This window comes from Protopterus annectens, chromosome 7.part0 (genome assembly GCF_019279795.1).
Source record: "Protopterus annectens isolate FY-2018-M chromosome 7.part0, PAN1.0, whole genome shotgun sequence".
Lineage (NCBI taxonomy): Eukaryota > Metazoa > Chordata > Ceratodontiformes > Protopteridae > Protopterus > Protopterus annectens.
In genome coordinates, this window is record NC_056739.1 from 1754211952 (window position 1) to 1754236298 (window position 24347).

Below are 24347 nucleotides of genomic sequence, written 5' to 3' on the forward strand. Positions count from 1 at the left end.
GGGGAAGGTTGTCAGTTGAGGAGGAACAAGGTTTTAGTTTATGTAAAAGCTTTTTTATGAGAGTTATAGAAACTGGTGAAAGGTAAAGTGGGTGGAGTTGTCTGCATGTGTATTGGAGAGGTTGCAGATAGGTGAGTTTTGTGAAGGAAATGTGGTAGGGTCTAAGGTAGGACAAGTTGGCTGTGTGGAAGGGGGTGTGTCAGGTGAGTTTGAGGTTAAGTTGGCTATGCATACTATGAAGTATGTATTGAAATAGGTATCTGTTTGAAGAGGGGGAATGTCTGGGTATAGGATGGGATTGTTTTTTTATTGGTATCATAGGAATGACCTATTTCTTTGATTATGTGCCTAAAATGTTTGGGACAAGATGCCATTGTTTCTTACATAGTACTGAGGTATTTAGATTTGGCTTCATTTAATTCTAGTTTGCATTGCTTCCCTAGAGTAATGAAAACTTTCTGATTAACAGAGAGATTTCTTCCTTTCACTTATACTAGGCTTTGTCACTTTGTTTAAAAAGTATCCCATTGGTATTATTTATCTAAGAGCAGTTCCTTCCTTAAATTATATTTTGTGGTAATTAAAAATAGTTTATTTGGTAAATTTATGGGAGTGTATTGAGGAGGTTTAAAGTATCTGAAGAGTTTGTTTCTTGATATGTAGGCTTACAGGACACACTTTCAAGTTCAGACAAGAGTTTGGCTTCTTAGCTTCAGGGAAGCTTGCAGAATTAATGATTTTGGTAGCAGTCTGAGGTTTTTAAATGAGTTTGAGACACTGATTAGAAGTGGTTACCTAATGCACTTGGGAAGCATTTGATTTTTGAAAATGTGTGTGGAATACAATTTATAAACAGGTCAAGGAGGGAATGTCTGTTAGAGCCTTAAATAGGTATTGATGGCTAGAGGTTAGCTGATCAAGTCTACTGGGTAACAATAATACAAAAATGGTTTTCTTAGCACCTACAGTATCTATGTTGATGTCTCCCAGTATTATCATGCTACCTTTTGATGTTCATTTTAATATATCCACAGTGGTGTTAACGTTTGTGGAAGATTAGGAGAATGTAAGTCAGAACTATACACTGCTTAGTTCATAGGTTCATAGGATCTTTGTTGGCCTAGTTGCTCATCCCAACCAAAATGCATCCCCTTGTAATGGAATACATGCATTTGAGTGAAAGACCCTTCTTCGATCTGGCATAACATCGACCAGAAATATCGAACCTTCCACTGCCAAATGGTCAGAATGTTGAACAAAACACCAAATTTGACAATTCCGACCGCTCCACCACCCAAACAAGCACTACCATGGGTCAAAAATGGGGGGTATTTTGCATTTTGGTTACATTGTGTTCGCAGTCATGTGAATTTGCTGAACTGCAGTCGAGCATTTTCTGAACAGCTATCTGTGTTCACTCAAATGCATGTATTCTCCTTGTAACATGTGCAACTAAATTGGAGAAAGGATGTTAATAGTGTTATTCTAGTTAGGAGGGGTATGTAACTTAGAGGGTTGCTAAAAAGTTATGGGGGGTATGTTTGTTAGGGAATGTTTTCCGTTGGCCTCTGTCTATAGGAGACATGGGGGCCAGCCCAGAGGTGAATTTATGATTTCCCATCCAATGGTAGTAAGGGAATGTGTACTGTCAGCCAATGCTGTGTTGCTAATCTATACCTGGGTTAGAAACCAGATAGGGTAGTCTACAAGAGGGCTTATATTATTTATTTTGAGAGCAATTGTATATTAATAGTTCTTTTTCACCAGGAGCATATTTCTGTCACTGATTTTAAGCCTGGGCTGTTATTTCAGAATAAGTGAAAGTTAGATTAGAAATATCTGTAAGGGCAGGGATTTTACTTAAGCCAGGTTTAAGAAATTTCCAGAATATCTGGCACATGTTGCTGGACCCAGTCTTCTAAATCATCTTGCTTTGATAATCTGGGCTCTCAGATGGATGAGTTTGATGTCTGTATGTGAGTGACAGATTGCTAGTGGATTGGATGGAGATAAGGTACAGGTTGGTGATATGGTGGAAGGGTCTGGAAGGTGTAAGCTAAGGGTCTCAGTATTTGGAATGTAGACATACCTCTTAACCTCTTAGAGCAAGAAATCTGGTTTAGGTCCTCTTTCAAAAGGTACAGTGATAACACATATAGCTGTAGGCTTAGTTATTATTTTATAATGCTATACAATTAAAAATAATAATTAACTCCCCAGACCTCCATAGCTTTGTGTACATATTTTATCACTGCACCTTTGGAGAGAGAGGAGCAAACATACCTCTCAAGTTCTTAGTAAAGATTTCTGGAAAAATCCAAAACCAATGGGGGAACAAAGGATCAAAATCAGGACCAGTTTTTAGATATTGCTCTAAATCATTTCTAAAGTTAATAGAGCAATAGGTTTTGCATCAACATGCATTTTCTAAATAAAAAGAAGTATGCAGCTGTAATATCTGGAATTATTGACTATGCAATTCACAGGGATTTACTGGAAAATCAAAACTTTTGTGAGAAAAATAAAACATTTGAGACAAAATCAGGGACATTCTACAAAATCTGGGACAGTCCAGAGGTATGGGTGCTAACATAAAAAAAAAAAAAAAACGTAGCCATTCTGCTTTCTGCTTCTGCAAGAAAGCTGAAATGGCTTTCTTGCACTTTGGCTATCTGCAGCTGCAGTCAGAGTGTGCTGCGGTAATGTTGACAATGATCTTTAGGTCTGCAGGCTTACAATGGTCATCACACACACCTTTCTGCCATCATAGTACTGTAGCAAATCTGGAAAAGTGGTGAGTCAGAAGAAGTTTGGAGAGAGGCTAGACTTCACAGTCCCCCAGTTCTGTGAGATAATAACACTGTTATGTTACAGATTGTGATGGGAAAATGGTTCTTTCTACTGCCAGAGTCTGGGAAGAGATACTCCTTGCAGCTATGAGAGTGTAACAGGAATTAGGGATAGAAGTGAGTTAGAGGAAAAGTGGATTTTGCATCCACCAAAGTCAGGCAGAGAGCTGTGTAATCAGCATGTTCCATGTACTACAGTATGGTTATCAGTTAAGGGAATACGTGGTACGATAAATTCACTGTCGAACAGTGTTTTTTATTGTTAGTAGTTTTATCATTGTTAGTTCATTTAAGCTTGGATAATGGAGTTGTATCTGCTGCTTTTTCTGAGTGCTGGCGTTGTTGTTTTTGGTGATAGTATTTGGCACTTTGTCTTCCTCTGGTGTGAATACTCCTTGCTGTAGTCAAAAGGATAGGGTTTAAAGCCTCACAACTCCGTTTGCCTAGTGTGTGTCTTTCATAATATCGCTAAGCCAGAAAGTGTTCCTGAGTCACCCTTGAAAGGGGTCACTTTGTATAGTAGGTTTACCTGGTTCACAGACAGATAAAATAATAATTAAAAATCACCCATTTTTGGGCCTTTGTACTCTCATTACGTTTGGCTTTGTCCAGTACTTTTGAGCAAAGAAGTCAAAGAAGATGAAATGTAATTTGATTTATTTTTCTGTAAAATTTGTGGCTTTCTGGCAAATTTTTGTTGATTGCATTGACTAAATAATGACAGGCATGTAAGTTTCAAACTTTATATCCCTCAGGAAATGCTTGCTATTGTGAAGATTGTCCCTCTAACAACTTTCTAAATATATAAGAGAAATATTTAATATTGGCTCCTGATTTTGAGGCTTTTTCTCTGATTCTTGAGGTAAGACATTGGGAGAGTAGACAAGAATTACAGTAGGTTGTTCTGCATGGTTCTGATTGCAGCAAGGTAAGATATATGTCTGGGTCATTATCTATGAATGTATTAGTTTACTTGGTCTTAAGCAGATATGTTAGGCATACAGGCATACAAGTGATTGTAACTGATGATCGTGCAAGTGTATGTATGTGTGTATGTACGTGTGTGTGTGTGTGTGTGTGTGTGTGTGTGTGTGTGTGTGTGTGTGTGTGTGTGTGTGTGTGTGTGTGTGTGTGTGTATGTGTGTGTGCGCGTGCATGTGTGCATGCACATGTGTGGTGATGGCATATTTCTTAACTGTCCTGATTTTTCCTCATAATTGTGTGTTTTTTTCATAAAATTTGTGGTTTTCTGGTAAAGTATTGTGGACTGCAGTTACTAAATAATCATTTGTCTATTGTTTAACTCTGACAAAGTAACTTTACCCAACACTGCTCCTGAAAAGAGACACTAGCGTCCATTGGGCTGTCATAGGCCCTTAGCAAATGCATTGCACATTTGCATTTTGAATTCCTGCACCAGTCACATAACCACTAATTAGTGTTTTGTTATATGCAATTTGACTATGAATCACAATACATATCTTATTGTTAAATGGGTTGCCAGATGCATTTTCAATAAATATGAATTTCAAGGAATGAGAAATGTTTCTGTTGCTCATCCTAAATTTGTTTTCAATGTGAGAATGTTTTGTTTAGCAAATAGCTGTCAGTGTTTTTGATGTAAAATTTGAAATAAAAGCTTTAAATTGAATCCAAATCCCCTGTTTAATGTAAAAGTAAAGAAGAAAATAGTTTGAATACTGATAAGTTTGAACAGTGTTTTATGGTAACTATTATACTTGAAATGGATATCTTATTTTACCCTAGATAGATACATACATGCATACATACACACTGATGCATTTTCTTCTAAGTGATTAGATGTAGTCAACCCAGTAACTACTGGGGCCACATCAAGCAAGCTGCTGAGCACAAACTGCCACCACTTTCACCAGTTTTCCAATTAAAGATGTACATGCCCTAATTGCAGCACCACTATTTCCTGATGCTGTAGAGTCATGCAACTGTGCACAAGAAATCAAAGACCACAATATGTTATGATCTTCCATTAGATCTCTTCATCTGCATGCCTGTATACAGTTATTTGCATACACTGCATAAGATATACTGCAGACAATCACTCTGATATGCAATTTGGGTCTTTGAATTACCCATGTACTGGACTTGACCTCAAACCCCACAAACTAATGCACCCGAACTACCTCTGAGAAGTTTATACCTTCCTTATCAATACCAGTCATAATGTACAGTATTTCTTCACAGGATAGTTACACAGCAATGTTAAGTCTTCATATTTTCTTTATTATGAAGAATATAGTCCATGAAACAGAATGTTTCTGTCACAATTTTTCAGTAATGATGCAAAACTTATTGTCATTCTTTAGAACGTCGAAGCTGCAATTTGCAAATGGTCAAATTAAACAATGCTGAACACAGTGTTTCAAAAATGGTTTGCTTCAGATTTACTAAGAAAGAATCAGAAGACTGAATTTTGTGCAAAAAGTTATATGTGCCTTTTCTCTGGGTAATATTGACCTGAGAGGTGACACTGTTAAGTAGTAGTGGATGTTAGGGTGCAGTCTTACCACGGGGGAAGGATAGCTTGCCCCTGCATATAGTACTTACTTTAGATATACATCTGTTTATGAGCTTCTTATCACAGTTTTATAGTGGAATAGTCACTATTTTTGAGACAACATTATTACTCTTGAATTTGTTTATTCACACTGTTTGCATATATTAACACTACATTCTATGGCATTTGGCTGGAGGTGGTGATAAGCATAGCCACTTGACCTGAAACTAAAAAATTACTCAGAATTTTCTTGGTGGAAGATAATAATACCTCAGTATCTTAAATATTAACAGGAAGTTGGTCACAATTATCTTGATTGCTTTATGGAACGATTTTCCAAGTTAAATACATAGCATTGACGTTTCTTAAATTTATAACTCTTAACAGATTATTGAATATTTTACTTATGTGTAACTCTTTACTAGTTACGCCAGCTAAAAAATAAAATATGAGGATTATTTGCTTTAGTTGCATGGAAAGAGATAACAATTAAATGTGACTTTCAGAAAGAAGTTCGAGTTTGTTTAGTAACAGTTGCAAATATAACCATAATCTTATAACCGGTTTTGGAATATATTTAATAAAGTTTAACTTAAGTTCAAAAATCCTGAGAAAATACAACTATACAACTGTGCTTTGCCAAAGTCCCTCCCCATTTTCTTAGTCATAAATCATTGGTGATTAAAATATGACTTTTACCATCATCACCAGCAGCATACCTGATAAAACAGGATTTGGAATAAAAATCACTCCAGCTGTCTCTACAAATTATTTGATACAATATAAAAAGAGTAAGGCATTGTAGTATTCAAATAAATATGTTACAGAGACACTGTTGTTGTTGTCTGTCGGCTTTTCCCGGTTAGGGGTTGCCACAGCGGAACTCCGGTCCGCTAATGATTGGCAGTAGATTTTCACGAATGCCGAGGTGCCAGCTCGATGTTCAACCTTCAACTAAGGCACGCCCATTTACGCATGTCTTTCGAACGCCCATCCAACTGCGGGGAGGACATGCAGACTCCACACAGAAGGCACTCCCCGCACTCCAGCCGAGAGTTTTAATATGAGAAAAGAAATTTAAGGATTCATTTTTTACTTTAATTTTGAAATCTTGACTACACATACATAGGTATGGAAAATCTTTAGAATATGTCACTAATTTGTTTTCAAAAAACATTGCTTTACTAAATAAAATAAATATATGTAAATGGAATATCATTAATGAATTATAAAACAAAATGTTTTAAGACTGCTGTGGGAAGTATAGCATTCTGTTAATTTATATGGGACTTCACAAAGAACAATGATCAAAGTGCATTGCAAATAAGTCATACATTCCAACATGCATATGTAAAAAGTAACCATAACAAATATGCAGAAAATAAAACTAGTAGAAGTGAAAACAAGTACATTTTAGATAATTGGAATAACGAAAATAATTTACTTAAACTCTAAAAGGCTTGAATAAATTTTTAAGTTGAAACATAATGGCAATGAGTATGTCATAACTAACTACACAGGTAGTTAATTATAAAAAGTGGAACCAACTCATTCAAATGAATGAAAAACAGAATAATCTAAACTAATTTCAGGAACATTTGTCAGTCATTGTGAGGTTGATTGTAACTACTAGATTGAATGTAGAGCTGGTTCAAGTAACACAGGCACAGAGATACACATTATGTAAAGCTTGGTATGAAATTTACGACATAGGTGTCACTTTTAGGTAGAATACTATCCAATGGGCAGACAGTGCAAAATTTAAAAAAAAGAAAAGAAAACATAGTCTGTTCTACAAATATCTATTTTTGCCTAGAGATGAGCTTTCAGTACTAGCATCAGAGACCATACAGGTGCAACTAACCATAGGCAAAACTGCTATACAACTGGTAGCATGTTACAGACCACCCCCCCAATCTCAGGAACCCCACTCAGCCTTCCTGAAGATATTGAAGGATATGAATGTATCACAAAATACCATCATACTGGGAGACTTCAACTACCCAAACATAGATTGGGTACATTATTCTAGCAATAACACCCTAGCCCAAAGGTTCCTGGAATTCATAAATTCAAATGCACTGGAACAACTAGTCACCTCTCCCACTAGGGGAGATAATATACTAGACATGATCATCACAAACACGGGGACAAAATGCTCCACACCGGAGGTATACCCCTCACTAGTGAGATCTGACCACAAACTAATCACCCTGGATATACATATCCCACCTCCACCCCCAGCACAAAAGACCACAGTGAAAAACTTCTCAAAAGCAGACTTCACTCTTCTTAAGACTGAGATGGTATCCTTTAAGCCCACTGGTCCAGTGGATACCACATCCCACAATGCTGAATCCTTCACAAATGCTTTCTATGGACATCTCCAAGAATGCATGGATCATGCAATCCCAAATAAATCCAAGTCCCTCTCCACCAAAGGCAAGCGTCCTGTCTGGTGGACCTCAGCCATTAACAAATTGTATAACAAAAGCAAGCTACTGCACGACAGAGCAAAATCCCATAAAGGAAGACATCTCTGATCAACATTAGCAGAAAACTACGTTCTCTCATAAAAACATCCAAGGCCAACTTTGAGAGAAAAATCGCTAAGGACACTAAAGATAACCACAAAGCCTTCTTCAGCTATGTTAGAAACCTGGGCGGAAACCCTCAGATATGCTCAGAGTTAGTTCACAACAACATAAAATACACTGAACCCACAGATATTGCCAACATTCTGGCTGACAGGTTCAGTGCAAATTTCTCCCCTCCTCACCCCCAAAAGAAGAAATACTTATCCCAGCTGAATGTAATCTCCCTGTCATCTCAGATGTCCAAGTGAGAACCGCCCTCAACAAAGCTAAAGACACAGCATCAATGGGACCTGACGGTATCCCGGGTTGCGTGCTACATGAACTCCAAGAGGAGCTAAACCCGCACATAAAAATGCTATTTAACCTTAGCCTTACTACAGGATATGTACCTGAACACTGGCGTACAGCAACAGTGGTCCCACTCCACAAAGGGGGTACCTCTACAGACCCTGGGAACTACCGCCCCATAAGCTTAACCAGCCTGGTCTGCAAAGCTATGGAAAGAATCATTATGGAACTCATAAACAGAGACATAGGGGACCTACAGACACTTGACCCCACCCAGTTCAGCTTTGTAAAGGGCAGATCCTGCCTTTTGAACCTGGTTGACTTTTTCGAAACAGTCACTAGAGCCATTGATGAGGGCAAAGCAGTCCATACAGCCTACCTGGACTTGGCTAAGGCCTTCGACACAATACCCCACTCAGGCATCATAGATAAGCTCAACAGCTTAAACATAAACCCTTATGTCACTAGATGGGTTGCAAACTGGCTAAAGGACAGAACCCATAAAGTTAAAATCACTGGAGCAATGTCAGACTCAAAGCCAGTCACAAGTGGTGTCCCACAGGGATCTGTCCTGGGACCTCTCTTGTTTGGCATTTATTTCTCAGATGTTAAAGCAAACATGGGAGGGTTGTGGCTGACAAAGTTCGCAGATGACTGCAAACTAGGCGCCATAGTCGATACACCAGCGGACACATACATCCTACAAAAAGGCCTCACAGAAGCGGACAACTGGTGCGAGTCACGGCCTTAAACTAAATGCCAAAAATGTATAGTCATCCCTTTGGGAAAAACAAAGTACCCACAAATTATCACATAGACAGCAACCCACTGAGTGCGGAAAAAGTAATCAGAGACCTAGGGACCCAAGTCGACAGCGACCTCTCATTTGACACCCACGTTGCCAAAGTGGTTAGAAAAACATTCTACCTTGCACACCTCATCATGAAGGATTCACATCCAGATCCAAGGATGTCATTGTACCCTATACTCTTCCCTCATCAGACCCATGATTGAGTACAATGCCCCATTTGGTATGTACCTCACCCGGCATTTGCAACAGCTGGAGAGACCACAAAAGTACCTCACCAAGAGGATCAAGGGTCTCCAACATATGTCTTATTCTGCCAGACTAAAGAAACTTCAGCTCTATTCAGTAGCATACCACCTGCTCAGAGGTGATCTCTGCCTGACGTACAAGGCCATGTCCAATCAGGATCTGATGGACATGCTCCACCTCAAAAAATCCAAATCCATCAGGACCACGAGAGCTAAAGACTTAAACCACGGCACAAGTATGAATAGGACATGCTGGAGGGATAGATTCATAACCCAGAGGCTTCCCATGCTTTGGAACAAGATCCCAGTTCATGTTAGGCAGAGCCCTTCACTGACTCTCTTCAAGAGAAATCTTGATGAGTGGATGGGAGATTGTAAGTTTACCCCAGGGGTCACATCTGTGTCACTGCTAGACAGGGGCACAGTAAACTAATTCTATTATATAAGGGGACCTTCATAGGTTCATAGGTTCATACTAGGCTATCTGCCCGAGGGCATTTACAAGCCTAGCCCATCGTTTTGTGGCTTACGCCACCCCTTTAGTATGGGGAACTATACCCATTATTTTGCTGTGCCTCTGTTGAGCAGTGACACTGAGGTAATCCCTGGGGTATATCTGCGATCTCCCATCCATTGGTCAAGATTTCTCTTGAACAAGGCCAGCGAGGTGCTCTGCCTCACATGTACCGGGATTTTGTTCCACAGCATAGGGAGTCTTTGGGTGATGAATCTATCCCTCCAGCACGTCCTATTAATAGCCGTGTCGAGGTTTAAGTCTCCCCCTTGTGGCTCTGATGGATCTAGATTTTTGAGGTGAAGCATATTCATCAAATCTGGGTTTGACATGGCCTTGTATGTTAGGCAAAGGTCACCTCTGAGCAGCGATGCGACTGAATAGAGCTGGAGTTCTTTCAGTCGGGCAGCATAGGACATATTTTGAGACCCTTTATCCTTTTGGTGAGGAACTTTGTGGCCTCTCCAGCTGCTGCAAGTGTCGGGTCAGATACATTCCGAATGGGGCATTGTACTCAATCATTGGTCTGATGAGTGATGAGTAAAGGGAGACTATGACCTCCCTTGATCTAGATGAGAATCCCTTCATGATAAGGTGGGCAATGTAAAAGGTCTTCCTAACTACTTTAGCTACATGGGTGTCAAATGACAGACTACTATCAACCTGGGTCCCCAGGTCCCTGATAACTTCTTCTGTGCTCAGTGGATTGCCACCTATTTGGTAGCTAGGGGTAACCTTGTTTTTCCCAAAGGGTATGACTATGCATTTTTTGGCATTTAACTTTAGGCCGTGGCTCTGGCACCAGTTATCCATTTCTGTGAGACCCTTCTGAAGGATATCTGTGTCAGATGTGTTTTCTACTATGGCGGCCAGTTTGCAGTCATCTGCAAACTTTGTCAGCCATAACCCTCCTGTGTTTGCTTTTACTCGGAAAAGTAGATGCCAAACAAGAGTGGGCCCAGGACTGAGCCCTGTGGGACACCACTTGTGACAGGCTTTGAGTCTGACATGGCGCCAGCAACTCTGACCCTGTGGGTTCTGTCACTCAGCCAGTTTGCAACCCATCTTGTGATGTATGGGTTAACATTTAAGCTGATGAGTTTTTCAATGATACCCGAGTGGGGTATTGTATCGAAGGCCTTAGCCAGATCGAGGTAGGCTGTATGGACTGCCTTTCCCTCATCAATGGCTTTGGTGACTGTTTGAAAAAGTCAACCAAGTTTAAAAGGCATGATCTGCCTTTGACAAAGCCAAACTGGGTTGGATCCAAAGTCTGCAAATTCCTATGTCTTTATTTATGAGGTCCATTATGATCCTCTCCATGGCTTTGCAGATAAGGCTTGTCAAGCTAATGGGCGGTAATTTCCAGGGTCGGTGGAGGCACCGCCTTTGTGAAGTGGGACCACAGTTGCAGTGCGCCACTCCTGGGCGTATCCAGAGGTAAGACTTTGATTAAACAGCTGTCCTAGCTGTGGGTTTAATTCCTCATTGAGTTCGTGGAGCACACAGCCGGGGACACCATCAGGTCCCATGGATGCTGTGTTTTTGCTTTGGAGAGAGCAGTTCTCACTTGGGCGCTGGAGATGTTTGGGGGCTGAAATCGTTTGGTATAGATATCTCTCCTTTTGGGGGAGGGGAGAAGTTTGCACTGAACCTGTCAGCCAGTATGTTGGCAATGTCTGTAGGATCAGTAATCTTCACATCCTTTTGAACTAGTTCTGAGCATATCTGGGAGTTTCCTCCTAGGTTTCTAACATAGCTAAAGAAGGCCTTATGATTGTCTTTTGAGTCTTTAGCTATTTTCTCTCGAAATTTGCTTTGGATGATTTTATGAGAGCTCTTAGTTTTTTACTTATAGTGATCAAGGGTGTCTTACCTTTTAAGGATTTTGATCTATCTTGTAGTAGCTTCCTCCTTTTGTTGTAGAGTTTATTTATGGCTGGGGTCCACCAGACTGGACACTTGCCTTTGGTACAAAGAGTCTTTGTTTTGCTTGGGATTGCCTTATCCATGCAGTCCTGCAGGTGCTGGTAGAAGGCATTTGTAAGTGATTCAGCGGCTTGAGTACTGTTTTCCGCCAGCTCGGGGGCCTTAAAGGAGACCACACTAGTCTTTAGAAGTGTGAAGTCGGCTTTTGAGAAGTTCTTTACTGTGGTCTTTTTTATTTCAGGTGGGGGTGGGATGAGGACCTCCAGCGAGATTAGTTTGTGATCTGATCTCACCAGTGAGGGGTATACTTCCGGTGTTGAACATTGTGCTCCCATGTTCGTGATGATGAGATCAAGTATGTTATCTCCTCTTGTGGGGATGGTGACTAGTTGTTCCATGGCATTTGAGTTTATGAATTCCAGGAACTTTTGGGCTAGGGTGTTTGGGCTTGAGTAGTGTTCCCAGTCTATATTAGGGCAATTGAAGTCACCTAGTATGATGGTGTTTGGTGATACATTTATCCCTCTAGTGTTTTCAGGAAGGCCATGTGAGGTTCCTGAGTTTGTGAGGGTGGCCTGTAACATGCTACAATTTGCAGAGCAGTCTTGCCTACGGTTAATTGCACCTGGATGGTCTCCGATGCATCATGCGTTGCCACCAGTCTTGAGGTGTGGGTGTCCTTGATGAATATGGATACCCCCCCTCCTTTCTTGGTATTGTCCGGATTTTGGGGCCGGAACGCATGATATGAGGTAAAGCCTGATAGCGCTGGGGTGCTCTCAGGAGCCTTGAACCAGGTTTCTGTCACAGCACAGACATCGATGTTCTCCATACTGAGAAGGGCCTCGAGTCGTGCATTTTGAGATTTAGACTTCTGGCATTGAGCAGCATTACCCTTAGTTTTTTCCTTTTTGTGTTCTAGGGTGGTAGGTTTAGAGTTTGAGCCTTGCCTAAAAAGGCACTATGGGGTGGCAAGAGCCTTTGCCAATATCCGGAATCCCAGGGTGACAGGTGCAAGCTGTCCCTTAAGCAGCGTGGCTTGTCCAGCATGTCATCCCAGGCAGACAGATACTGGATCCCCTTTGAATGACACCAGTGTTTAAGCCAATTGTTAAAGCTGATCATCTTATCTCTGTATTGTGGCATCATTCTTGGTGAAGGTAGGATACTGCTCAAGGTCAGGGTCATACCTGCCTGGGCTACATAATCAGAGAGCTCCTCAATGTCTCTTTTCATGTAGTCCAAGGAGGTACATCTCAGGTCGTTTACACCAGCGTGGACAATGACTGAGTCATATTTGTACCTGCTGTTGAGAGACCTGAGTGCTTGCGTTATGTGGCGGATTCTAGCGCCCGACAGACAGCTTACTGTGACCTTCTCTTTACTCAGTCTGGTGAGCGGGACGTCAGTGTGTCTGACTATGGAGTCACCAATGACTAGTGTGTCTGGCATTGTGTTTGGCCTTAAGGGCTGTGACTGTTTGACACTCTGACTGTGAGGTCTATGTGTTGCAGGTGTTGTGTTCTGAGGTGGTGGTTGTTTGGGTGTCTGCTTTGGTGGCCTCTGCTGTTTTGGTAGATTTTTGATCAGAGCCTCAGTATGTCTTTGTGTGTTTATGTGTATGATTTGAGGTTGTAATGGTACTATGTGAGACTGGGTCTATAGTGTGTGTGGTAACCTTCTCCTCCTGACTGGTCTTGCCAGTCCTATGTTGAGAGAGCTCAGCCTCCAGTTTGGCCGTATAGTTGCATCTCTCGCATGTATTTGTGTTTTGTGGGAGGAGGAGAGGGTTGTCTGTGTACATGAGACAATTGTAACATTGCCTCAATATTCCCAGGTTCACCAGCTGAGCAGGAGAGGACACTAGCAACTGATCGCTCGACATGCTAGACGGATAGACAAAAAACTTTAAAAAAAGATTCCGGGGGATGTGGGTGACCGAGAATTGGGGGGTTGCCTTTTTGGGGTACTATCTATGACAAGAGTGCCGTATCAAGGTAATAAGTACTGTAGGAGCAAGTGCTAGGTTTAACAGATAGAGAATAGTCTACTAGGAGTCAAGTAGAGATGATCTTTTTAGTTAAAGGATGCGCTGATTTGATCAGTAGTATAGTTCGAGGAAGGTAGTTTTAAGGGAAAATTTGAAGAGTGGACTTTAGGTAGCCCGAATAGTTTAAACCTGCTTAACCGGCGCTGCCCTAGTGTGCAACAGTGGCAGCTCCGCGCTAAATCGCGCTAATTCGCGCTAATTAGCGCGAATTCGCGCCAAAGCGTGCTTTATAGCAGGGGGCTGGAAAAGACAGGAAATGACCCAAAATGGCCAATAAACTACAAGTTACTGCTTTAAACCACTCCTCTGAGGACAACCAGGCAGCTCAGTACTCCCTACTCCCACTAGTGAGTAAAGAAACTACCCCTTGACCAAACAAGGAAAATGGAGAAAACAGGAACCAAGACAAAGCCCAGGGATCAGCAAAATCTGATCACTGGAACAAACTATTAGAAAAGTATGGAAAACAAGAGTATTTTTTGATTAATTAACAAGTTTATTTCAGAAAGGCAGAAAATACAATAAATGCTGTGTTTTTCGACTAAATGCTATCAAAAGCTAGTACACTTGAGTGTATTAGCCTGTTGTTTAACTTTTAAGCAAAACTTAAACAAGCAAGTGCAATAAACAGTTCAAGCTATAAAAAACAGTAAAAATAGGTACTAGACAGAGGCACAGTATTCTAAATTTATTCTGTGCATTTTTGTACCATTTCATGGGGTGGCAAAAGTCACATCACTATGGCAAGGCTTACAAATGCCCCAGGGCAGATAGCCTAGTACTAAACTATGAAACGATGAAACTATAAAGATGTAGTCTACAGATCTCTAATTCAAAAAGCAAAAGGTAAATAAAGGACATTGGAGTAATCTTATCTAGTATCACTAGTTGGAGATTACTGTTTGAGGATCCTGATGGGTCAGTAAATAATAAACCTGAATGATGTTCCTCAGATGGTTATAGCAACATATTACTTTCGCTGGCACCGGATGACAGCAAGATTAAATACCCCATCCAAAAACACTCAACTGTCTAGTCTCAAGGAACTCTTTGGGTCCAAACATGGGACACAATGAGGTCCTTACATTGTAAAGCAGAACTGTTTATTTCATCAAAAATTGTTTCGGCTTAAGCTAAGAGTCTAGGATATGAGAAAGCCAGTTATTAAATCAATGGTCATTGAGTAAAACTGGTCCAGTGCAAAAGACAGGTTGTTGTTGTTTGTCTTTTGGCTTTTCCCGGTTAGGGGTCGCCACAGCGGAACTCCAGTCTGCTAATGATTGGCAGTTGACTTTCACAAACGCTGAGGTGCCAGCTCGATGTTCAACCTTCAACAAAGGCACGCCCATTTACGCATGTCTTTTGAATGCCCACCCAACCGCAGGGAGGACATGCAGACTCCACACGGAAGGCACTCCCCGCACTCCAGCTGAGAATTGAACAGGAGAACCTCTTGCTGTGAGGCAACAACGCTACCGCAAAAGACAAGTAATAGATATTATTTGCCCAGCAGTGATGATGACTCATGCTGACCTTCTTACTAATGTCTCTGCGGGGCATTTACCGAGGGAACGCTAGATGAGACAGAATTTTTATAATACCTCATTCATTAGATTGACAGACAGAACAACAAAAAGCAAAAGAGTCAGGAATTAATACCACAAAATTCCCCTCAGAAATCTACACTTGAAATAAAGTTTAAACTACTACAAAATTTACCAGACAGAGCTCAGTAGTTTCATAAGTGTTCCTGAAGTATATTGTGGTTCATTGTAGTAAATCTAGGCAATTATGTTTGAGAACACATAATATTTATTCTGGGCCTACCCCACTAGATTAATTAAACATCTTAAGGCACCTTCTGTGCTATAATGCCAGAATGTTGAGTACAAGGGATCTAGTGGAGATGAAGTTGATAGGTTCTTGTATTTGTCAGGCCACAACGTTTACTTCAATCTTAGTCCAAAATAGCAGACAGGATGTAGGTATAATAATTTGTCATTTACTGTGTAGATATAAGGATGTGTCATTTAGGAGTGGGACTGCTACACTCATTTTAAGTGACACTGAAAAAATATGTAAGTGCTTCAGGAACTCTGCATGCCTTAATGGTATAAAGGAACAAAATACTTCAGGCATCCTCACAGGTGTTTTTCTGAGGGACTTGAGTCAAACTACCGAAGATGCCCTGGAAGCATGAAATGGTGTTCATAACCTCACCCACTGTAATCAGTTTGAAGTTGTGCTATATCATTGTCTGTTTGTGCAGTTCTTGGTTCATTTCCACAGAGCTCACAATCAGTTGGTGACCATGCTGCTGTTTTCATTGAGTTTGGCTTGAATCCAATGCAATCCAAGAACAATATATATAATTTTGTTTGCTTTTGCACTTATATATCTTATTTTGACTATGTTGCTGCTATATACTCATATTATTTGTTATTTTCTGTTGCACTTTATCATTGTAAAGCATCTTTGCATTTCTCCGACCACATTGCTGGCTGTTGCATTGATGAGGATTTTTTGTTAGAGTTGTGATGTCCCCACTCTGGGACAGTAATCATGGAGCCTGAATGCTCACCACTGACACTGGAGAGGGACATTCACTGGGAACAAAAATGAATACACCCAGTATTTACAAGTGCAGCCTGTCTGCATCAAGCACAATTTCCCTTAAGAGCACACAGTGAACACAGTCAGCCTGGGGTCTGGCTTTCTTTATAGCTCTCCCTCCAAGGCCCCAGTAAGGCTCCCCATTAGCATAGCTATAGGGTTAAATCCTCAGCTGAGTGTACAAGCCAAGTCCTCCATCACACTCTCTGTGAAACCAGTACTTCGTGTCCCTGCTCCAAGTAGCTCTCACATACACACACACACACACACACTCAAACACACACACACACACGCGCGCGTGCACACACGAACATGCACACACACACATGCACATACACACACACACACACACACACACATACTTTGAGATTTGATTGCACACACACATGCACACACACACAGACACACACATACACATACACGCATGCATGCACACACACACACACACACACACACACACACACACACACACACACACATACATGCACACACACACACACACACACACACACACACACACACATGCACACACACACACACACACACACACACACACACACACACACACACACCCACACACACACACACACACACACACACACATACACACACACACACACACACACACACTTTGAGATTTGATTACACACACACACACCTGGGAAAGTCTGGCACAGGTTTACTAGCTATATCTTCTTCTGCCCAGACTATAAGGTAGTTACTGCCACCAGGCACTACAAAGCCACTTACCTAAGGATCTTACAAGGGTACCCAATTAGACTGAATGAAATCAATATTAATACAAATGGTAGTTTGATCAGCATCAAGGCTTTCAGGAGTGGCCAGTGTTATCACCAAATAAGTATATGCAAATTCTCTCAAAACTTAAATATTTTTGCAAAAGGACCATCCACAATGAGAAGTTTAAGTATATTTAATAATAAATAATAAAAGAACATGAAAATACTAAATATCTATTTACAGTAAACACCACAGTTTCAGTCGCAGGAAATATTGAAAATAACACAGCTGAATAGATTCATACAGTTACAGAAAAATGCTGCTTCTAATCTCACTATATTTTCCTGACTAATCTAAAGAAAATTACTGTTCCTACTTACTGAATAGAGCAAGGCAAGATTATGTGGGGGGTGAGTGGTCCTTGTTGTCAGATCCAAGACAAAATGCAAAATACTGAGGGCAATGTCCTACTAATATCTTAATATTATTTCTGGCTTACAGAATGAGATCACACACATCTGATCATCTGACTCTGTTTCCCACACTATCCTCTATTACTAGAAGCTGACAGGATTTTAGCACCTACGTGCTACCATACACACAGAGAGAGCTTTGCTCAGATCTACTGGAAGTCATAAAACCATAAAAATACTTTCCATTTTCCTACAGGAGCTAATAAACCATATTTCTTACAGACTTTGTGTCTCTGGCTTTATTCAGAATTGTGAGATAACATATTTATGGTTTAGGCCCAGTAGTTTAATGTTCTTACTATTTTTGAAGTTTAAGATTAACCTCTTCCCTTCCAGTATTCGCTGTCAAAACATATACATTTAATTCAGTTACAATACTACATGTCCATTTCTTTTCTTTCCAGCAGGAAACACAGTTTATACATTTTAACACAAGCAACTTTACAAATACATTTTTAAACACAAGCATCTGTACAAATCAGTTTGATATTTATATAATATAGAATTCTTTACTAAATTCCAGCCAGCTGTGCTGGCATATGTTACACATCCACTGCCCCACTTCTCCTGGCAAAACTGGCAGTACCTTGTATCATCACAAGACTGTTTCTTGGTTTGGTCAGTTGTTTGTTGCTTGGTTTCCCACATTTGGGTTTTACCTTTGTGATTTTGCATTAAGGAAACTCAGAACTGTGCTTTAGTGGTAGTGGGTGGGGGTCCTGATCTGTTTTGGTCTGGGAATCACACACAAATAAATTTGAGTGTGACTCTCTGATTGTCCACAAGGCTACTTTGTCTGTTTTGTCAGTTTTCTGTACCTGAATAAAGTTGACCTATTTGTACAGCTTTTGGCTCATTTCCATATAGGTCATGAACACTTGGTGACCATCTTGTTGTTTCCAGAGTTTAACTTAAATCCAGTGTGATTCAAGCACAGGTAGATATTTCTGGTTGTCTTTGCATTTGTATAATTTATTTTGACTGTGCTGCCATATTTTCATATTACTTGTGATATTTTGTTACACTTTATCATTGTAAAGTGCCTTTGAAATCCACTGACCTCATTGTAGGCTTTTGCACTGTTGAATAATTTTTATTAGAGTTTCTTACTTTAGTCAGGTTGTTTGTAGTGAAGTTCCACACCTTTGGACTTTGTTTTTGTGATTCTATATTAAGGAGAGTCAGGACTGCATTCTAGTGGCAGTGGGGATGGGCGGTGAGCCGCCCTGTCTATTTTGAGCTGGGAATCACATAAAATAAGTTTGAGTGTGACCCTTTGTTTGCCCACATGTCTAGTTTGTGTGTTTAGTCAGTTTTTCGTGCCTGTATAAAACTAGCTTGTTTGCAAAAAGTTGCTTGCCATGCAGTGGGTTTTAGCAGAGCTCTGCATAGATGTAAGCACCTAGAATTTACATTTTCTCTATAAAACTCCCTTTGAAACCTCCCCAGTCCCCAGTTCTGCAAAGAGAAACTAGCTTGCACAGTGACAAGCATTACCCCTTGCGTTTTGCATTAGATATTCCTGATTTTACTTTATACTCCTTAAGTGACATTCTGTAGATTAAAAAGGGTCTGTTGCCATGGGTATGAAATCTCCTGCTTTCTCTGCATCCTGATTGGTGGATATGGGCATCCTATGGCAATGTAACAATTGCCTCATATTTACTGACAATCAATTAATATTTAAACAAACTGATAAGATATGTGATAGATGAAATTACACTGCAAGCAAAGATCAGGTTGACAGGATTACACATATTACATCCACCACAGGCACTAAGAAACAGACACATAGACCTAAATATGATAGGGCTCTTAAATGTAATTGTTATAAACCCCAAAGACCTCTCAAACATTACACCTACAGCAAATTTCCTCAGCAGCCCCAAAAGTTCTCGATCAAAACAGCACCCACATCAACACATACAGCCACATATTGCAGAGCCTCAAATTCTAAACTGATAAGGCAAACCACCACACAACCCAATATTTTAGTCATAGGAAATTCCAGTAAATTCAAAAAGAAGTAAACAAACACAGTGAGCGAGAATTCCAATAAACTTCTCGCAAGTACCACTGTGACTCAGTCATAGTCCATGTGAGTGCGAATGACCTGAGACTTACTTCGATGTACTATATGAAGAGAGACTTGATAGAGCTCTTGGATTATGTGCACCTGGCTGGTATGAGCCTACCACTGTGAAGCATTTTACCTTCTTCAAGGATGATGCCACAAAATGAACTGAAGATGATTGGCTTTAATTGGCTTAGTTTTTGGTGTCACTCCAAAGGGGTACAATATTTGTCTGCATGGGAGGATATGGTTGACAGACCATGCTGCTTTGTCAGGGGTGTCTGTACCTGTCCCCTGTAGGCTTTTGAATATTGACTAAAACTGACAAACCAGCCTACATAGCAAAACCAACTCACAAAAATCTAAATATGTTACTGGTGAATGGCAGTAGTCTAAACAGCACTCTGTCCAAGCTCTCCTCACCCTGGAAAATTCTGACGTTTGTGCAGTTAGCAAGGCATGGTTTAAAGCCATGGAAAGCACCACAGCAGTGTAGGGCTACAATGCCTTCCAAACGTTTAGAACAGCTACTGCAGAGGAATGAAGGAAAGGTGGAGGCATGTTGATTTACATCAAAAACAAACACACGGCAAGACTGGTCAAATAGAATGATGCATTTGACCTTCTCCACATCCAAATTACCATAGGCAAAGTCCCATACCATATCCATGCATGCTATAGGTCCCCCTCTATAACCCAGGAAACCCATAACACATACTTGAAATTACTAGAGACACTCACGATTCAACCCAATACCATAATCACGGGTGACTTTAACTACCCCACCATAAACTAGGAATTATACATGATCCCAGATCCCATATTCACAGGGGATAGAGATCCCTGGACTTTGTCAACACTAACACCCTGGACCAGATAGTCCACATGCCTACTAGTGGAACAAACATATGGTACCTGGTCCTTATTAACATGAAGGAATGCAGCACTCCCCAGTAAAATGTCATCTCTGGTAAGGATGGACCATAAAGCTGTCTTCTTTGATATAAAAATAAAAGTTGGACTCTTGCTAACCTTGGAACATTTAGGAACTATTGTAAGCAAACTTCCAGCTATTAACTGATAATATTCAAACATTTTAAGCCAAAAAACCCTAAGAACACTATTGCCTATGGAGAATTGTTCACTGAGATCCTGTACAATCATGTTAATATATGCACAGAGACAGTTGTGCCTACCAGGAATAAGCACAGAACAAACTGAAAAAAACAAGTCATGCTGGTGAAATCAAAGCATCAACAGTTTGCATAACAAAAGGAAGAAAGTGTTGACAAACATTGGTAAGCACAACACCCAGCTGAATAAAAAAAAAAGTTACTTATCATACTAAACAAGCAATTCAGGGGGCAAATCAAGTCTATCAAAAACAAATTTGAAGTGAAATTAGCCACCAAATCCAAAGACAACCATAAGATTTCTTTATCTATGTCCATAACCTCAAAGGCAGCACCCAGTAATGTGCAGAACTGTTTGTAAATGAAGCCACTTACACCACTGAGGCAGAAATATACCAAATATACTGGCTAACAAATTCAGCCCCAAATTTACCCCTCTCTCCTTCCCAGCTACTCCTCAGAAAATACCATCAAACATAACTCCACCAACTATCACTGGGGAGCGGGTCCTTAATGAGCTCTCCAATGTCAACAGTACCACATTGATGTGGCCCTGCTAATATCCCAAAATGCCTCTTAAATAGCATAAAATATGACCTATCAGGGCTACTAGAGTCACTTTTACCTGTATTCTCCAGACAGGCTTCTTGCCACATGAAAGGAGAACTGCAATAGTCATACCTCTACACAAGGGTGGGCCATCTATGGACCCTAGTAACTACAGACCCATAAGTCTGACTCATCTTATATGCAAAGCCATAGAAAGAATTATTAAGAAAATGATTAATAATGTCATAGAAAGTCTGCAGACACTGGATCCAACTCAGTTTGGTTTACTCAAGGGCAGATTATGCCCACTCAATCTGTTGGACTTTTCAAGAGGTCATCAAAGCAATAGACAAGGGCAACATTGTGCATACTGCCTATCTTAAACTGGCCAAGGAAATTTATACAGTACCCCTCTCTAGCATTGCAGATAAACTCACACAATTATGTAAAACCCTCTATGTCACCTGCTAGATAACCGGGTGGCACTCAGCTAGGACCCAAGAAGCTAGGATAGGGGAGTCCACTTCAACAAAGAGGCTTGTCACTTCATATCCCCTCAGGGGTCTGTGCTGGGTCCATTCCTTTTTGGCATCTACTTCTCTGAAGCTAAGGCCAGCATCAAGGGCATCTTCTTGATGAAGGTGCAGATGATTTCAAAGTAGGTGCACTCATAGAATCACCCCCAAGACACTGATATCCTCCAAGAAGGGGTGACTCAGACAAATAACTGGTGTTAGAGCCATGGTCTAAAAATCAATGTCAAGAAATGCATAATAGTATCCTTTTGGAAGTCAGCTGTCTCTGGAAACTACTTTATTAATAACACACCCCTAAGGTTAGACTCAGTAGTCAGGGATTTGAGGATGCATGTGGACAGTTGCATGGCTTTTGACCATCATGTGGTTACAGTAGTGAGGAAATCATTCTATGTGGTATAATTTTTAAGTAAAGGTATGGTATCTAGGCCCAGGGAACTCATTGTTCCACTGTACTAGGACTATTCATGGAGTACAACATCACCTTCTGTATATGCCTGACTAGGCACATGCAACAACTAGATTGTCTACAGAGATTTCTTTCAAAAAGAATATAGGGTATAATCAACATGTCCTAAGTGGATCACCTTAAAGCCATATCCTTGTACTTCGTTCTCCTACAGACTGAGTGGTGATCTATACCTGGCATACAAGGCATCCTTGGATCCCATTCTGATGGACCTTCTGCATATCCACAAAACAAATAACATCAAAATTATACAAGCTAGGCATTAAACCTTGCTTGTGACATAAATAGGACATATTGGAGTAACAGAATGGGTCTCAGAGACTGCCCCTTCTCTTGGACAGACTTCCCAATAGCAGGAAGCAGAGTTCTTCACTAACCCAGTTCAAACATAACTTGGACTAGTGGATGGGGAATTGGAAATTCACCTCTGGCTTGGCATCTATATCCCTAAGGGACAGAGGCAGCCTGCAAATGCTTGACCACCCAAGCCCTAGCCTCCATATACACATTATAATAGTCTTACATTCACACACATTTGGGATGTATGACTAGGGTTAAAAAGACCCCTGTGGTTTTTAACCTTGTAAACACATATGAACCTATGACCATACATCAGAAATATGTTCAACAACTTACATGTTGGTTTACATTTTAAATGTAGCCAGTAGCCATTCATCTGCTGTAGGTAATTTTTGTATTATGGGGTTAGACTATATTTGTCCTAGTTGCAACTTACAGTGGTGATATTTTAAATATTCTAGAACAAAGGGAGAAATTTGGCACATGCACCCTTAACTGCCCTGAATAATATAAAGTGGGTATTGGAAAAAAATACATTAATGTTTCAAACTATCAGGAATTAAGAAAATGTTATCTATCTCTGTCTTTGTCTCTATCTATGGGTTCACTTATGCTACTCAAATGTTTTGTTGATACACTTTGATCAGCAAAACATAGTTAACACAAAGGCTGTGTGAGATCCCACAATCCCTGGGTTGAGGAATATAACCTGTCTCCAGGGATTGTGCCATATTGGAGTTACAATTAATAATTATCAGGGATGAGGGAGCACAGCCCTACACATGGGAGTGCAGAGGACTTTACCCCCTACAAAAAACACAGCTAAAAATGTTGCAGGTTCTGAGGTTATTCCTCACAGCATACACAAAGGCATGTAAACATTAATGTACTTGAATGTTTGGGTGTTTCATTATTTATAGACACACACACACACACACACACACACACACACACACACACACACGTATATATGCTTACAATAGAGAGTCAGAATAAAATGCTAATTTATGACACATGTAGATGCCTATCTGCTCAGTATCGTCTGAAGCGAGGAGAAGGGCCAATATGGGATTGTTTCCCCTTGTGCAATATTACCATTTTAGAAGCCCTGTGGTGCAGTCTGGAGGTATTTCATTTTCTGTATTTCAATCTAAAATTCATCAACTCTTTCTCACTCAATATATTTCATTAGAAATAATGTCAGTATGTCTTTTGTTTACATTTTAACATTTACAGATGTAAAAAAAATGTTTTGTTGTGTTTCACTTCTTGCTCTCACAAGGTAATCACATTTTCACATTTTCAATCTTTCATTCATTGAGGGCATGTAAGAACAGGATCTTGTCCTAGCATTCAATAGGCACAAGACATAGAAACTTATTCTGACTGTCCTCTGCTCATCCAAGATGCACACACATGTATTCCCTTTCATATGGCATACACATCTATGGGCACTAGAAAATTTCTTTTGACTTTCATTAGCAAAATGTTCTTCATTTACACTTCAACCTCCAATATCTATGATGCTGCATGATAACCTTTTTTTGAAAACTGAAAGCTTTGGATTCAAAACTTTCAGTTGTATCTCACTGCAGTTTTAATTGCAGTGAAACTGGAAAAAGTCCAGTCTGCAGTGTTCT